At 42.1% G+C, this 18,856-nt stretch overlaps 1 protein-coding gene across 4 annotated transcripts in view; it reads left to right on the top strand.

The window, feature by feature from the left end:
* The first annotated feature begins 3,693 nt into the window (after positions 1–3,693).
* Positions 3,694–18,856, top strand: part of si:ch211-137a8.2 (uncharacterized protein LOC777613 homolog) — a 46,109-nt gene continuing 30,946 nt past the window's right edge. For all 4 annotated transcript variants that reach the window (XM_041993807.1, XM_041993806.1, XM_041993805.1 and 1 more), the window contains exon 1: positions 3,694–3,907. The gene's annotated coding sequence lies outside the window, so the exon portion shown is untranslated. The remainder of the gene's footprint in view (positions 3,908–18,856) is intronic.

Raw genomic sequence — 18,856 nt, 5'->3', positions numbered from 1 at the left:
TGGCAGGACTTTCCTCAGGTTGGTGCTGTTAAAATCCCTGACTACAATAAATGCAGCCTCCGGCCATGAAGTCTCTGCCCTGTCGATAACTTCCAACAGTTCTTCCATGGCCTCGCTGGTTTCAGCATGTGTTGGAACATATACTACTGTCATGACAACCGATGTAAACTCACACGGAAGATAATAAGGCCGGCATCTGATCATGAAGTGCTCCAGGTCCGGAGTAGAAATAATTCCCACATCTTAGCACCACTTGTTGTTCACCATGAAACAGACACCACCTCCCTTGTTTTTTCCTGAATGTGTAGTCCGGTCCAGCCGATAAATGGAGAGTCCCTGGGGAACAATGGTGTAGTCCGGGATCGAGGAGTCGAGCCAAGTTTCTGTTAAAGCAAAAACGTTACAGATGTTAATCTCCCGTTGAAACGCCATCCTGCTCCGAAGTTCATCCAGCTTGTTGACCAATGACTGAACATTTGCAGAAAAATACTTGGTGGAGGAGGCCGATTCCCCCGTTTCCTCACCCTTCTTTTGATAGTAGCTGATTTTGTAATTCCTTTAATGTGTTTTTCAAAGTTAATGTCTAAGTCCATCAGTACACCCAGATTTCTGGTGGTTTTTAGGTGTATAGACTGAAGCTCTGTGGTGACCTTTAATCGTTTCTCTTTGGCTCCAAAGACCATCACCTCAGTTTTGTTTTTGTTTAATTAGAGAAAGTTCAGGCACATCCAGTCATTGTTCTTCTCAATGCATTTACCAAGAGCCTGTACGGGGCCTCGATCTCCTGGTGGCATTGTAATATATATCTGTGTGTCATCTGCATAGCTGTGGTAACTAATTTTGTTTTTCTTCATGACCTGTGCCAGTGGGAGCATGTAGATGTTAAACAGAAGAGGCCCCAGGATGGAACCTTGGGGAACTCCACAAGTAATTCTTCTCTGCTCAGATGTAAAGTTACCTGTTGACACAAAGTACTTTCTATTCTCTAAATAAGATTTAAACCAGTGTAGCGCCAGAGAGGCCACCCAGTTCTCCTGTTGTGAGTAATACATATGGTCATTATTATTATCATTAACATTATCAAGGTATTTACATTTAATGAACTATCCTTTCAGAAAACATGAACAGCCTGAAATTTCTGGAGAAACAAAATGTTCTCTAATTTACACATTTACATAACTATATATTCTGTATTTAGATATATTATTTTTCTATATTTTAATATTTTATCATATATGTTTTAAGTAGAGAAATATATATTTAGTTTTTTATATATATATAAAATTATTTTTTAAACATTAATTTACATTTTGTTTATGAAATTAATCAATTTAATGTATTTTTTCAGTTATTTTAATAACTTTATATGAATTGAAAACATTTTGTATTTTATTACATTGTTTCTTTTTTTTTATATTTTTCTCTATACAAATTTATTTTACTAACATATTTAATTTATTTTTAATTCTGTATTTACACATTCATTACAACTTCAGTTCACAATGGATCCAGAAAATCAGCAAATATTTCATTCCAGGTACCTGGAGCTGAAAATTCCAGCATTTCACATAATAATTAGAGTAGATTTTAAAGAGGTAGGAGTTCTTTTAAATGTACATATGTGTACATTTCCACATGTGTGTAGTAATCCTGAACACCTGAATATACTCACCTCATTGTATAAACTGAAGTCACATCTATTAAGTCAGAAAGATGGAACAAGTTACCCCCGGAGTGTCTCCAAGTACCCCAAGAAGTACATTTACTCCTATTTGAGAAATATAAGAGAAGAGAAGAGAAGAGAAGAGAAGAGAAGAGAAGAGAAGAGGAGAGAAGAGAAGAATATGTGCAATAATAATACATGTTGTCTTTTTACTGTGCATTGTATGTTTTGTCTAGGAGCAGTGCTGGCTTCCAGTCTAACTGCTGCAGGAAAGAAGGATCTGCATAGCGCTCCACACATTTATGGTGAAGGAGGCTAATAAACTGAACCGAACTGTTAGTCTGCCTGCAGAAATCCTTATAACGTAGCTAGTAAATGTATGTATTCGTGTTTTGGGAAACTTTCCAATCATAAACGTGACCAAGAGATTCTGAAGTGCTCAGTGCAAACAGAAGTGTCCTCTGTGCATCCTGTCATTTCTCCTCTAATATACAAAATGCTAGAGAAAAACTTTAAAAAGAAAAGAAATGATGCACATCCATCTATGGGGGTGGAGGGATTGTTATTCAGCTTGTGACTGTTGGCAGGTGTGTCTGGGTGTGCCTCCATTACGGTCCATGATGCTGCAAGAGGAAAACAAGCTGTTGTTTTTATGTGTTGTTTTGTTGGTGTGCAGGAATCTTCCTTGTCTGTCACCCAAAACCTCCTGTTTGAACTGTTAGAAGAACAGAACATTTTCTTCTTGGTATGTCTTTAATGTACATTTTCTTTGGTCATTTCATTGTTTATTAAGTCCATGTTTTCAATCAGTACGCCTCTACATGCCGGCCTGAAGGAAGCAGCTTTCATCCCATGAAAAGATTTGAAGAAAAACAACGTATGGGGCTGTGCAGAGAGGGAAGTTGATGAATGTATAGCTCCAGTAGGGGATTATTCCTCTGAAAGGAACGCCTCTACACCACATTCAGACTTCACTGCTCGGCTGTGTGATGAAAGAGAATGAGTTTCTTCTTATATGAGGGATGTTGAAAGGCAAACAAACCATTAACCAAACCCTTTCTGAACACAGAGATGAGTGATGTTTAGGTTATATAAGCAGAACAGATGTCAGTAGCAGGTGATCTGTTGCTATTATCTCAAGCAACAGCGCGTTATTCTTTACAAAAACACAGAGGTGAATCCAGTTTATCCTGCTAAGGGTTGAACACTGGACTTCCTTTGGAGTCAATGTGTGTGTTAAGGAATAGAAATTCCAGTTCTAATATTTCTTCTGAAATTAATTGGCTTAAACAGATAAAAAAGTATTAATGCTTAGAAGGAAATATATATTACATTCTAAAAATTACAACTTAAATTCCAAAAAGGTTGCTGCCATCAGATTTAAAATCAGCTTGTATTTTCCATGAAATGGTGTCTCAACGTCAACGTATGTTTTTTATCTTCTACTGGGAGTAAAATATGAGATTTAGAAAAACATTGTATTGTGTTTTTAAAAAGTCCCAGCTTGTTTAGAATAGCAGTAAATTGCATATGTTGGTCTTCTTCTGTTTAATTACTCTGTGAAATTAATTTATGGTGATTTTATTGTTAGTGTAAAAAAGTTGGCCTGAATAATTAAAAAACCTTCCCTCTAAAATAAATTATTCTAAGATGTAATAATGAGACATCATGAGGTCTGTGAGTCTGCAGCTTTGTTATTAAATATTAATCTAAGTGTTTACAACTGTCAGATAGATGGTAGTTTTATGTTTTTATGGTTTAAGCAAAAGGCAGCATTTCATTCCACAGTCTGATTCCTTTCCATGCTTCCTTCACTGACACCTGTGGATGTCATATGTCATTTAAACCACTAAAACCATCGGAAGTAAGCACGTGACTGAGGAAAATGACCTGTAGAGGTGAGAAGAAGCTTCATTCTGGGGGACGAAGTGAAACAAGACTCATCCAAGGACGTATGGATGAGGAAATGGGACACATGAAAACAGTGGCGCTGATGCAGGTCAGCAGCGGCAGGTGTGTGCGTGCAGGCAGAACAGTGGGGGCGTGGCCTGGAAGCTACCTGTAACAGGTAGTTTCAGGTTTCCTGCAGCTCTGTTCTCCGTCTGCGGCTCAGAGATGACTTAGCTCTGCGGATCAGCAGATTTCAGCCCCAAACTCTCAAACTTTATAGTTTAACTTCAGTTTCTTCACCACCTGATAATCAGACGTGTTTTACGTTTCCGGAAGCAGCTCATTCATCAGCAGGTAAGTCCGTCAGCATTTATCTGAACTTATTCAATCGTTTCTTGGCTTTATTTGCGCAGTTTGGACTTTGTTTTACCGGCTTGTTGTTTGTTTGTTTGCTTCTCCTTCAACCTTCAGATGTCCGCACACCGAAACTCCTCTTATTGTTGTTTTCAGCACGTGCTGTTTCAGGTGGTAATTTAAACGCAGATCAAAAACCGGTTTTTGTGCCTGGACTTCCGTGAGCGTGCGCGCGTGTTCCAGGTTTTAATCATGTGTGTGCGTGCATGCACCAAAAGAGAGAGTCATTCATTGACACGTGGGCGTGTTCAGCAGGTGCCCCCTCTGTTGCCATGGCTGCAGAGGCAGAAATCAGTCATGCTGATCTGGATCAATTAAACGGACGTCATTGTGTCAGTTTTTTCACCTGAACGCCTCATGGACGCTGATCTGTGCTCCTGAAGTAGGAAGCTCATTTTCAGTGTAAAAATAAGAGATGGCTGCTCTGACCCCCAGAGGCAGAAATGTCCTGTTTCCTTTTTGTACAGACAGATGATCTTACCCTCCGTTCTCATCAGCGCAGCTTGGAAACATTCCTTGGTGTTGAATCCACCAGATTCTGAGCCTGAATGTTGAGCTGAAGTGAAGGCTCGTCAGACCAGCAACGTTTCTCCACCTTCTGTTGTCCAGTGTTGGTGAGTCGGTGTTGCAGCCTCAGGCCACATCCACACAGGGATGAAACCATTTAGGTTTTTAAAAAAGTTTTCCATACAGAAAAAGCTTTCCCAGAAAATACTGCAGTATCAACACCAGGCCTGTAGGTGGCGCTGCAATGCTGCCAGAAATGCATTAAAAACTGAGAAGAATACGTGGAGCATGCTCAGATGCAAACCAGACAATAAAGAAGCAGAAGAAGAAGAACGGGGTCTGCGCTGATGCTCTTGCACAGGCACGGGTCTGGTTCTGGTTCTGGCTCCAACTCCGTTCTCTAGTCTCAGAACCTTGGTGTTTTCTGGTGAACCGGGCCGCGTTCACACCAGTTTAACCAGAACCAAAGTGGGAGGACGTTACTCCATGGAAGTAAACATCAACTTCTTGGAGATTTGGTCCTGAAAGTTGATGGTGAAGCCGTCAGCCCCCATTAGAACCCAGAGTTTCCCTAAACAAACATATTCAGACGCCTGAAAGAATTTCATGAGATGTTGGGATGTGAATAAGTTGGATCAGCAGTGGTACCTGGTTGGCTTCTTCCATTGTAGCTGGAAAGATGAGTCTTTTTTTGCTGTGGTGATATTCCTTCTCTTTCTGAATCTTAGTGACTGTTTGGTCTGCTGTGTTTTTCATTTTTTTAAGCTTTATTGAAACGCAGTGAGTGATGCACTCTCGTTGAACTCTTGTTGAACACTGACAGCCGGTGGTGTGAAAGGGCTCTGCAGTGATGGCGACGTGTTGTGGATGTGTGTTGTTCTCATGGACTGGAAAAAGGCGTGTTTGCAGAGATATTCACTTTGGGAACCATTTTAGAAGAGCAGCGATTTCAGACTCCACGAATGCCGGTTCTGTGTGGATAAAACATCCAAACAATAAACACCTGTAGCAGAATCACCTGAACTCCGTGTGTCCGTGTGAACTGGACCTCAGTTTCCTGTTCTTAGCTGACAGGAGGCACCTGATGTGTCTTCTGCTGCTGTAGCCCATCTGCTTCATGGCTGGACATGTTGTGTGTTCAGAGATGCTGTTCTGCAGACTTTGGTAGGAACCAGATCTTACTGGACTTCCTGTTGTCTTTCTATCATCTCCAACCAGTCTGCCCATTCTCCTCTGACCTCTGACATCAACCAGACATTCTGGTCCAGACAACTGCTTGCTGGATGTTTTCTCTTCTTCAGACCATTCTCTGGAAACCCCGGAGATGGTTGTTTCTACATTCCATGATACTTCCTCTTGTCATATTGCGTAACAACTTGGTTATGAGAAGAGACAAAATCGGGACAAAAACAGCCCATAAATCGTTATGTGTACCAGGCTTTAGAGCGTGCCTGAACTCACCTGACTGTGGCAGAGCTGTGCAGGTGTGAACCGGAGCACCCTCATGGGGAAAATATGTGATTTCTGTAAAAGTGGTGGGGAAGTAGAATTCCCTTCTCACTGATATCAGAGGGTCTGGCAGCCTTGCACTGTTTAAAAATGACTTGAGCAGTAACCATCATTACTAGCTTAGGTCACTTATTTTGCACTATTGAAACACAGTCAGGGCTTAATCTATATAAAGATGCTGCTATAACTAAAGTAGGGCCCTTTAATATCATCGTTATTAACTGTTTATGCCTTATATAGTTAATATTTTACCCTTGTGTTATTTAGACTATATCATGTTGCATTTAGAATTAAATATTGTCTGATCTGTATTTATTTTTAAATTGTTTGTCAGCTGTTTGTGTAATGTCCTGTTGTTATGTTCTGTTTTTATGTTCTGTTTTTTCTGTGGTTTGTTTACCTGCCCAGGAACTGCAGATGCAAATTAGCTCTTAGCTAACACTGGAACAATCATATGATTTTGCATTGTCCTTGTCAAATAAACAATAAAATAAATAAATAATTAAAAATAAAAGGTTTTGTGTGAAAATCCCAGTAAATCAGCAGTTTCTGAAACCCTCAGACCAGCAACCAGCCCACGTTCAAAGTCACTTCAACCCACTTTCTTCCTCATTCTGATGCTCAGTTTGAACTTCAGCAAGTTGTCTTCACCATGTCTACATGAGCACATGCTGCCACGTGATTGGCTGATTTGACACGCGCCTCCATCTTGTCTCTGAAACACAAACATGGACACAGACAGTGATAGATGCTGTTTGCTCACACAGGGCTGTTTGTGGAGTCTGTCCAGGGTTTGGTTCTGCTCTGCAGGGTGAATCTTTCCAGCCTCTGTAGCTGCGGTTCTCTGTAGGAATGTTCCTCCACCCAGTGACGGCAGCTTGTTGTGGTTGTCAGACAGCAGACTGATCCTCTGCCACACCTGAACTGAAGGAAACAACCAAACATGCCGGTGTGTTTAGGAATCCTCGAGCAAACAGACTCTGATCATGTTATTTGTGGTGATCTCTGTTAAAGCGTGCAGCAGTTTTTACAAGTTCAGACAAGATTTACTGCTTTTTAAACATCACAAACTTAATTTATTTGAATTTTTGGTCAGATAATCTCATTTTATGATGTTTTCTGCTGCTTGGTTTTATGAATAATCTATTAACAGAGAAAATGTGCCGGATCCAGTTTACAATGAGAAATCTCTTCCACTCATATTTTTAATTTACTTATTTTTCTTCTTTTTGATGCTGAAGTAATTATGTGAAGGTTTCAAGTCATTCTTAAAACTGTTAAATGACTTTTCACCAGTTTAAACAAATTAAATAATCTGCATTGGGAGGCAGGAGGGTGTCATGGTGGAATTCAACAATCATTAAGAAAACCTGAGGTTTTCTCAATAATTCCAGGTTTTTTTACACATACTTTTGGTTTTTAATAATTTTTTTGTTTTCAGCTGCATTTTTATTTCTTTGATTTTTTTTTAATGTCTTTTTTGTTTCAGTGACTCTTTTCTTGCCCTTTTAGTGTCAATTGGGCATGTAGACTTTTTAAACTGGAACATTTTATGACTTACATAAAAAAAAAAAGCATGTGGTAGGGCGTGCCGGTTTGGACAGCTGTGGTAACCAAGGAAACGAGGCTGTGGACACTAGCTCCTGAAAACAAAGGACTGTTGTGAGCTCAGGTGAGAAGGCCTGCAGCTGTTTGGCTGGAACTGTGTCACCTCTCGCATGACTGTGTGTTTAATGGCAACCTGACTTGTTGTGGATGGTTCGAGTTACAGGAGAGGTGGTGTAATGTTGGGAAATCCCTCTGACCCAGTTCCCACCTGGAAATTAATGATAATTTAAACCGTGGCATGTAATGCTGAGGTATTTTAATCTGTGACATTCCTCTTTACTCCCAGAAGGTTCCCATAGTCCACAGTAGCATGCTAATGCTGCTTGTTTCAGACCAGCCTGGAGATTCTGTGGCATTAAAAAGAAGGACTCTTTGAGAAGTTGGTCAGGCTCCTATTTGCCATTTGTGCTTTAGAAATTATGTTAAATGATTAATCAACTAATGCTCTCAGTTCTAGTGCTTAGAGCAACTTCACTGCCAGAAAAATGTTTAATGTGTAGGGAAATTATACCCAGAGTCCAGATTAGATAATGATACTGTTGGCTGCAGGGTGTTTAGTGTTTCAGTCATGTTGCTGAGGCTGCCATGCTTCATTATGACTCAGGCTACCTTTATGCTGCCCTGAGGCTTCGTCCTCTTGGACAGCGTGCTGCTCCGACTCTCAGCTAGCAGGATAATGTCCCCTCTGATGGCCATTATAACACACAATGTTAGCACACCATGAAGCGACCTGTTTCCCTTCAGCTTTATGGCTTCAGGGTCAGACGGGGTGAGATCAGCTACCTTCGCTGTGCTGTTTGTATCCTTTGGCTAAAAATAATGATGCAGGCTTGTAAAGATGCACAAAAGAAGCTTGTTCACTTTAAAGACTCCTCTGGGACGGGATCTGAGTCCAAAAGGACCTGTTTTTGCTGTGATGTAGAGACTTCGCATCTGTTTGAAATGGTTCACCTGAGGTTTGACTGCTGGCTTTGGTCGGAGTTGTTGCTCCATCTTTTTCTAAGTTTGTATTTTATTCCTGTAAATGGTTGAACTGGGCCGTTCTGAATATGTGTGTGAAGCAAAGGTGGTACGATTTAACCCTTACAACTCCACCAGATCTCAAACGCCCACAGAGCGCCATCTCTTAAAGCGTCAGCAGTTTCTCAGGGACGTTGGTGTGTATGCTCACACCCCTGAAAATACCACTAATAAAAATAAATAGAAATTTTCCTAAATAAATAAAGAAATTTATCAATAAATAATAAACATAAATTTAGCTAAATAATTAATCAAATAAATAAATAAAAAATTCACTTAAAAATAATTAAAATAAGGAGAAACATCAATTGATAAATAAATTAAAAAATTAACAGAAATTTACTAAACATGTAATGAAATAAAGAGAAATAACAATAAATAAATAAATGATGAACATCAATAAAAAACAGACATGTTTAAATGCTTCCATAAACTGTGTATGTGACATGACATGTACGTAAATAAATAACTTTTAAAAATGATTTCTGTACTATATCTTCTGCATTGTTTTCAGACTTTTTATTATAATAATATCTTTATTTTATTAATTTGTGTAATCATTTTCCATAAACTTATTTTTTTAAACCCGTTTTTACTTTTCTATTAGTTTGCATTTCCCTCGTCTTCACATCTTTCTGTCTGTGTTCTCATTTCTTCATCATGCTGATGAGGATGCTGCCATTCAAACTGTGTTATTGGGTCACTTCTGGCTGATTGACGGCGATCACCTGCATGATTTGCTCTCTCACTAGTGAAATATCCTGGCCTGAAAGAAACATCTAGACGTATGCTGATCCAAAATCAGTTTAAATCTGAGCAGTAATGATGGGATCCCCTCTTATGACCCCCCCCCCCCCCCCCCCATCCCAGATGCTGACAGAAAGCTTGGATTGGTCAAACCACAGAACATCAGTTTGTGTATTTATTTTCCGTCTGACTGTCTCTGACTCTTTTTTAAAGCCAGCTTCAGCTATCCATTGTGCCTCTGCAGACTCTGGCATGTCCTCCCTTCTCTGCACTGCTGCCTTCTGACGCCACGTCCAGATTCGTTAGTTTAACATTCAGATTTTAGAAGCATCAGCAGATTTGGGTCATAAGATTAAAATCTCTGCAGCATAAAGGCTCTTCTGACACTTTTAGAAAACTGTCCCATTTAACCCAAAACCAAATGTGACATCACTGAGCTTGGAAATGGAAAATCGTCCGTGATTAAACCTGAAGTTAAGTATTTTATTTCTTCTTGAAGGTGGAGCTGGTCTCCATCTTTTTCCAGATTTTTCAGCTTTTCATCTCTTTTTGTTAAGACTCAGAGTGTTTACATCAGGGATGTTTGTTATCTTTGTGGTAAACTTGGACAGTGGTTGAGTTTTTAATGATGTTAATGATGCCATTAAGAACTTGTCATGCTAGGCTCAGAATCTGCTGGAAACATCATGAAAACATGGATCCATCCTGCCTTGGATCAACGCTTCAGGCTGCTGCTGGTGTAATGGTGGGGGGAGATTTTCTTGGTCCACTTTGGGTCCCTTAGTACCAACGTGGTCTGGTTTAACCAGTACAGCCTACCTGAGTATTGTTGCTGACCATGTCCATCCCTTTATGACCACAGTGGAGCATCTTCTGATGCTACTTCCAGCAGGATAATGCACCATGTCACAAAGCTCAGATCATCTCCACCTGCTTTCTAGAACATGACGATGAGTTCACTGGACTCCAACGGCCTCCACAGCCACCAGACCTCAGTCCAGTAGAGCAGCTTTGGGATGTGGTGGAACGGGAGATTCTCATCATGGATGCAGCCGACAAACCTGCAGCAACTGTGTGATGCTGTCATGTTAATATGGAGAAAACCTCTGAGGAAGGTTTCCACCACCTGCTTCATCTATCACACCAGGATTAAAAAGAGGTTCTGATGGAAAAATCTTGTAAAAAGATAGTGACCATCTGTGAGAGAATGATTGTGACCAGAACTGTTTTCACAGGACACTGTTATTTTAAAGTCAACCTCTGGGAGTTTATACATTTGTAAAAGCACATCAAAGGACTTTATTGTCCTCCTGCTGTGGTCGGTCAATGTGAAACCTGACTATATAGTCCTGCACCAGTGGATGAGACAACAGTTCCCAGGGGGTGATGGGGGTGTCCTGGACTAGAAGCCAGTTACAACATTGTCTACTGGCTGTGCTGTGAACTCCTGCAATTCCAGAGTGTCCGTCGTTCCTGGTTCCAGGTTCCGACCCGGTACTAGAAGGTGCTCCTGGTTAAGAGGACGACCCGGTACTAAGGTGGTCCTGAAGAGGACGACGTCCTGATAAAGAGGACGGTTATAATTAGATTGCACACTTTTCTTCCTGCATCAGAGGATCATTTCCACAAAATTCAGAAACAAAATGTAGCTTTACAGTTGGAACCAACATAAACAGAAATACATGTTATTTCTAGTAGTCACCATTATCCCGGGAATAATAGAGAGTTTGTCTCTTCCCTCTGGATCCTCTGACTTCTCCTCCTGGCAGATATTTAAGGGATGATATGTAAACTCTACACCTTCAGTTCTCATGTTCCATTTGGTCTTTTTCTACCCAGCGTTGACATCATCTTTTTCTCTTTCTGAGGAAGACAGAAAGACTTTTGTTCTCAGTCTGCCTGCTTTTGTCCAGAGAAGACAATAGAGTGACTCTGGGGGGCAGAAAAGGAGGAGGAGGGGGAGGAGGATGGGGCAATGAGCAGAAATGAGTTGAAGGGACAAATACAAAAGAAAACTAGTAGAGTTTAAGTTCCCTGCAGGGATTTTTGGGGGTAATATTTCCTTCTAGCAAAGAGCAGAAGCTTTTTCTCCTTATTCAGTAGTTCCTGTGAAAATGTTCTAGTTTTTCTCCTGTAGGACCACCTGTACCATGCACCATTGTGTTTTTAAATTTTCACTTATGTTACTAACTTTTCATTGGTTATTTTTACACAAAAGCTAACACCTGTTGATTTAATTCAGTGTGACTAGTATTATATTTCTTATTTATAATAACTGTTCATATAAACCAGTTCATGAAAATAATCACTGAGCTAAGGAAACCAGTGGACTGGATCAAATCTGCTCTTTGATTTAATCCTCCAGTAGAGAGGATTAAACAGGAAGGATAATCTTCATCAGAACCAGAACCAGGAAGTAAAACTGTCTGATGGAGGGTTTCCTTCCTGGTTCTGGGTCTGACGGAGGGTTTCCTTCCTGGTTCTGGGTCTGATGGAGGGTTTCCTTCCTGGTTCTGGGTCTGATGGAGGGTTTCCTTCCTGGTTCTGGGTCTGACGGAGGGTTTCCTTCCTGGTTCTGGGTCTGACGGAGGGTTTCCTTCCTGGTTCTGGGTCTGACGGAGGGTTTCCTTCCTGGTTCTGGGTCTGACGGAGGGTTTCCTTCCTGGTTCTGGGTTCTGGGTCTGACGGAGGGTTTCCTTCCTGGTTCTGGGTCTGACGGAGGGTTTCCATCCTGGTTCTGGGTCTGATGGAGGGTTTCCTTCCTGGTTCTGGGTCTGATGGAGGGTTTCCTTCCTGGTTCTGGGTCTGACGGAGGGTTTCCTTCCTGGTTCTGGGTCTGACGGAGGGTTTCCTTCCTGGTTCTGGGTCTGACGGAGGGTTTCCTTCCTGGTTCTGGGTCTGACGGAGGGTTTCCATCCTGGTTCTGGGTCTGATGGAGGGTTTCCTTCCTGGTTCTGGGTCTGATGGAGGGTTTCCTTCCTGGTCCTGGGTCTGATGGAGGGTTTCCTTCCTGGTTCTGGGTCTGATGGAGGGTTTCCTTCCTGGTTCTGGGTCTGACGGAGGGTTTCCTTCCTGGTCCTGGGTCTGACGGAGGGTTTCCTTCCTGGTTCTGGGTCTGACGGAGGGTTTCCATCCTGGTCCTGGGTCTGACGGAGGGTTTCCTTCCTGGTTCTGGGTCTGACGGAGGGTTTCCTTCCTGGTTCTCGGTCTGACGGAGGGTTTCCTTCCTGGTTCTGGGTCTGACGGAGGGTTTCCTTCCTGGTTCTGGGTCTGACGGAGGGTTTCCATCCTGGTTCTGGGTCTGACGGAGGGTTTCCATCCTGGTTCTGGGTCTGACGGAGGGTTTCCTTCCTGGTTCTGGGTCTGACGGAGGGTTTCCTTCCTGGTTCTGGGTCTGACGGAGGGTTTCCTTCCTGGTCCTGGGTCTGACGGAGGGTTTCCTTCCTGGTTTTGGGTCTGACGGAGGGTTTCCATCCTGGTTCTGGGTCTGACGGAGGGTTTCCTTCCTGGTTCTGGGTCTGATGGAGGGTTTCCTTCCTGGTTCTGGGTCTGACGGAGGGTTTCCTTCCTGGTTCTGGGTCTGACGGAGGGTTTCCATCCTGGTTCTGGGTCTGACGGAGGGTTTCCTTCCTGGTTCTGGGTCTGATGGAGGGTTTCCTTCCTGGTTCTGGGTCTGACGGAGGGTTTCCTTCCTGGTTTTGGGTCTGACGGAGGGTTTCCATCCTGGTTCTGGGTCTGACGGAGGGTTTCCTTCCTGGTTCTGGGTCTGATGGAGGGTTTCCTTCCTGGTTCTGGGTCTGACGGAGGGTTTCCTTCCTGGTTCTGGGTCTGACGGAGGGTTTCCTTCCTGGTTCTGGGTCTGATGGAGGGTTTCCTTCCTGGTTCTGGGTCTGACGGAGGGTTTCCATCCTGGTTCTGGGTCTGATGGAGGGTTTCCTTCCTGGTTCTGGGTCTGATGGAGGGTTTCCTTCCTGGTCCTGGGTCTGATGGAGGGTTTCCTTCCTGGTTCTGGGTCTGATGGAGGGTTTCCTTCCTGGTTCTGGGTCTGACGGAGGGTTTCCTTCCTGGTCCTGGGTCTGACGGAGGGTTTCCTTCCTGGTTCTGGGTCTGACGGAGGGTTTCCATCCTGGTCCTGGGTCTGACGGAGGGTTTCCTTCCTGGTCCTGGGTCTGACGGAGGGTTTCCTTCCTGGTTTTGGGTCTGACGGAGGGTTTCCTTCCTGGTTCTGGGTCTGACGGAGGGTTTCCTTCCTGGTTCTGGGTCTGACGGAGGGTTTCCATCCTGGTTCTGGGTCTGACGGAGGGTTTCCTTCCTGGTTCTGGGTCTGACGGAGGGTTTCCTTCCTGGTTCTGGGTCTGACGGAGGGTTTCCTTCCTGGTTTTGGGTCTGACGGAGGGTTTCCATCCTGGTTCTGGGTCTGACGGAGGGTTTCCTTCCTGGTTCTGGGTCTGATGGAGGTAGGGCTGAGTGATGTGGCCAAAAAATAAAATCTGAATTTTCTTTTCAAACCAAACCCAATTTCTGATTTTGATTTTTGTTTGTTTGTTTTGTGCTTTTCTTAAAAAAAAAACAAACAAAAACAAATTAAACTTATTAAAAACAATAAACTGAAACTAGTTTAAACATTAAACTGGTTGTTAGTTGAGCTCTGACGTGTGTACCAGGAACAAATATTTTGCTGTGATCAGAATCTAAACTGCGATTCTTCTAACGAGGCACATTTCTTTGTAACAAATTAACTATATATATATATATATATATATATAGGTACATACACACACATTAATTATGTTATCACAATTAATTACTTAATATATACATGAATATATATGTGAGTGTTTGTGTTTGTGTGTGTATTTGAATATAGTATGTGGTGTACATGGTTTTCTTTCCTAGTTCTGGTTCTGATGGAGGTTTTCTTCTCCACTGTCAAGTTGGAGGATTGAGTCAAACAGAAGCTCTGCTGTCTTGCAATGACTGTCATTTCTAAATAAAGCTGAATTGAATCTCCTCAGCTCTACAGTAGTTACAGTAGTTGTATTGTTGATTTCTTTCTCCTGAAACTTCAGGAATGATCCATTTCCGAGCTCCACTTCAGTTTTTTCCAAACAGCCGTTGCTGACCTGCCGTTTCCTCCTCACACATAATTTGCTTTTCTCAGTTTTAAGGTCAGAAGTAAATTAAAATGTCACCCTGTTACCCATCTGTATGCACTGTAACAGGAACAAATGGAAAACTTATTGCTTCTACTTCAGGGGAAAATTGATTAAGTTCTGGAGGATTCAGTGGGTTTACTGGCGCATTTACAAAAAGCAGAAACTTCATACTCAGCATTTATTGCCTTCCTTGTTTTTGCTCTAAAAGTTAAAGTAATGAAACATGAAATAGGTTAAATGCGAAAGTGGAGCATGCACCAGCACATCCTGCATCCTGTTAGTTTTCTGTTTCTTCCTCACTAGGCTGTCAGAGTTTCTGTTTCCAACCCGATTTGAGCTGGTGATGCCATCACTGCCTCTGTGTTATGGGAGGATGTTGCACATGATGATGTGGATGCATATCAACAATCTGTTCATCATTAAAGTGAATGAAATAGGTTAGTTTCCCAGTGGAGAGGGATTAAACGTCAATACTGAGAAATAATACTAAACTTCTTTTAAAATAGCAGAACCTTAAACATTTTAAAGGACAAAATCATTCTGTGTTTACAGCTGTAGCTAACATGCTTACTGCTGCAACGCAACATGCTTACTGCTGTAGCTAACATGCTTGGCTGCAGCGGAACATGCTCTCTGCTGCAGCTCAACATGCTTACTGCTGTAGCTAACATGCTTGGCTGCAGCGGAACATGCTCTCTGCTGCAGCTCAACATGCTTACTGCTGTAGCTAACATGCTTGGCTGCAGCGCAACATGCTTACTGTCGTAGCACAACATCCTTACTGCTGTAGCTAACATGCTTACTGCTGTAGCTAACAGGCTTACTGCTGTAGCTAACATGCTTACTGCTGTAGCTAACATGCTTACTGCTGTAGCTAACAGGCTTACTGCTGCAGGGCAACATGCTTACTGCTGTAGCTAACATGCTGACTGCTGTAGCACAACATGCTCTCTGCTGCAGTGCAACATGCTTACTGCTGTAGCTAACATGCTTACTGCTGCAGCACAACATGCTTACTGTTGCAGCGCAACATGCTTACTGCTGCAGCGCAACATGCTTACTGCTGTAGCTAACATGCTTACTGCTGCAGCACAACATGCTCTCTGCTGCAGTGCAACATCCTTACTGCTGTAGCTAACATGCTTACTGCTGCAGCGCAACATGCTTACTGCTGTAGCTAACATGCTTACTGCTGCTGATGCACGGTGACGCCACAAAGCAGCTGAGCTGGAGTTGGTTTAGTGAGGATAGCAGGTAAATAGTAGCAGGAATACCTGGAAATGAGGAAAAAACATGGAAAGAGACTTGAGAGAACGATGAGATGAGAAAAGGTTTGGTCACTGTTGATCTGTGTGTTATTTCTACAAAGTTCTGTTAGTAATAAATTCTGCTTTCTTCTGCTGGTCGGCCTTTATGCTGCTATATCTATTCATACATTAATTTCACATCATTTTAGCCTCATAATCTGACAGCTGAGGCTGTCCTGCAAACATTATATCTTCATGGCAGTTTAATATTTTAAACTGTAATTGATGGACAGAAGTCACAGACACAGAACAGCATCTTTTGCAACCATGAATTAACATCTCCACTCTGGAATGTGTTCTTCTTTGCATTTGGAGCTTGGTCCATGTTGTGGTTGTAAACTGCAGTCTTGGTAGGAACTAGAGTTTCTGCACCTTAGTGATGTTCTGCTCTGAGTTTAGTTCTAAAATTCATGAGATGGGTTCATTTTCCTACAGTAAGTGATCCCCTTTGCTCACCATCAACTCCAAGAGGCTGAGTTAACATTGTTTCAGCGAGCAGACACTGTAGGGATATTATCACTGTGTAATTCTCTCAACTGGCCTCTTTTCGCCTGAGTCTCCTTCACAGCTGAATATCACCCAGTGTGAAATTATCCAGCTGCATAAATCCACCTGAGTGCTATGATAACGAAGCTGTGCAGAAGCTCCGCCCCCGTATCCTGCTGATTTATTACCATCAGGGCTTAGACAAAGCTGAGCCCTTTGAGTCAAACCTACGTAATCTCTCCTTCAGTTCAGTATCAATATCAGGTCCAACAAAAGCCCGTTTTCTTAATCTTAATAACATGAATTTGCCTTCTATCATCCTGCGGCGCAATGCTCACCTGAGGAAGAGAGATTCTCATCATCTCAGCAGGGATCAGTCTTAATAATGGAGGTGAACTGCCTCCCTTTGGCTTCCTATGATGATCTGTGGATGCTCCTGTTTTCATGCCACAGACAACAATAAAGCCTTTGGCACTTAAAATCTTAAAATGTACAGAGAAAATTGCAGCTATCAAACTGTAAATCTGCCAGCAAGGCAGGATAGTATCATCTGATAATTTCACATTAAAATCAAACCACAATCTGTTCAAAAAGCAGCAGAACTTCAGAAATGAAAGTTAAGTCCTAATTAAAACAGAGGAGGCAGAACTGATAAACATCAGCTGCTTCGTCCTCTCAGATGAAGCTCTGAAGTCAGAAGCATTCACCCTGATCATTAAGTTTCAGACAGAAATTAAACTGATTTCATTTGAAAGATGCAAGTCACTAAATCCAAAGACATGGTGCATTCAGGGACCTATCAGCTGACAGGAGAAACCCATGCTCAGTATTGCATGACTTTTTGAACTATATTTGTCATCTCTCTTGATTTATTTTTATCATTTCAATGACTTGTGGATCCTTGAAACAACCTAAAGAGATCTTTGTTCAAGGTCAAGGTTCGATACCCTAAGGCTGACATGTTTTGCTGTAAATTGGGAGAGGCCATCCTTTGAACAAAAACAAAACCCATTAAAACCAAAAACAGACACAAAAGGACAATATAAACATTACATTTAAAAATAACAATATGTCATGCAGGAAGTGGCTGAGGAAACAAAGTGGTGATCAGACAAACCAAAGTAAGGTTTGTTCAGGAAGATGTGAGACGAGTCTGAGTTCAGATACAACTTCGTACACTTTGGAAATAGATCTGAAGGATTTTGAAAAAAAACAAGCAAACAAAAGAAAACTAACTGCGATTTATATGACCCATAATTTTTAATTAACCATCTAAAATACATGCAAGCTTTTGTGGTTGTTGGAGCAACTGCATTCATTTTTGGCTAGCATGAAAGTGTCGCACAAGTTAAGCAAAATAAGTCAAAATAAGGACCAAATAAGGACCAAATAACTGGAAATTGGTGAACAACAAAGAGAAAGAACTGAGGTTGATCTTGAACCTGAAAGGATGTCATGGCCTCCTCCAGTCTGTTTAGTCAATGAGCCTGTTTACATGAGCATCAAACTAGGAATAATCATCTTATTGTAATAATCAGATCTGAGGGGTCTTCATTCACCTGTGAAATGCTACATCCTAATAATATAGGTCTACATTTTTCTTTCCATTATCAGATTTCTTTTGGATAACGCACACGATGATATAAAACTCAAACATTCAGACTTTGTTGAACATAGCGGTGCCCACGCTCTTAGCATCAGCTGCTACAGAGGAAGCTAACTAGCTGCAAAATATTCTCCATATAAAGGTTTTGCTTCATTAATACTCAAACTTCCTGCTGCTGCACACCATCCTGCATCACTTGCTGATAAAGCAGATCATATTATGCTGTCTACATGATGATTAAATAATCTTGCAAGTTCAGAAATCAGACTATGATCAGATTTGTGTCGTGCATGTAAACAGGCTCAATGAGCATTAGTTGAAAAATGTTTCCGATCAGACTTTGTTAGGTCAGCTTGATTTAGAAGCCCATTAAAAAACAACAGGTCTTGACATAAGTGCTGTATAACTTAAAGAGAAATAGATGATAATACAAATAACTTAATTAAAAGGGCTGCAATCAAAATTTCTCATCCATCCATCCATTTTCCGCCGTTTATCTGGAGTCAGGTTGCGGGGGCAGATGCCTAAGCAGGGAAACTCAGACTTCCCTCTCCCCAGCCACATTCACCATCTCATCCAGGGGGATCCCAAGGCGTTCCCAGGCCAGCCGAGATATGTAGTCCATCCAGTGTTTCCTGGGTCATCCCCAGGCCTCCTCATGGTGGGACATACCTGGAACACCTCACCATTGAAACGTCCCGGAGGCATCCTGACCAGATGCCCAAGCCACCTCATCTGGCTCTTCCAGATGCAGAGGAGCAGCGACTCTACTCTCCCTCCCGGATGTCTGAGCTTCTCACCCTATCTCTAAGGGAGAGCCCGGCCACCCTGCGGAGAAAACATGTTTTGGCCACTTGTATTCACAATCTTGATCTTTCGGTCACTATCCACAGCTAGTGATCATAGGTGAGGGTAGGAACGTAGATCAACCGGTAAATCGAGA

The sequence above is a fragment of the Melanotaenia boesemani genome, chromosome 9 (assembly GCF_017639745.1).
Source record: "Melanotaenia boesemani isolate fMelBoe1 chromosome 9, fMelBoe1.pri, whole genome shotgun sequence".
Classification (NCBI taxonomy): Eukaryota; Metazoa; Chordata; class Actinopteri; order Atheriniformes; family Melanotaeniidae; genus Melanotaenia; species Melanotaenia boesemani.
Note: the sequence above shows the minus strand (reverse complement) of the source record. Positions and strands in the feature narration are given on the sequence as shown.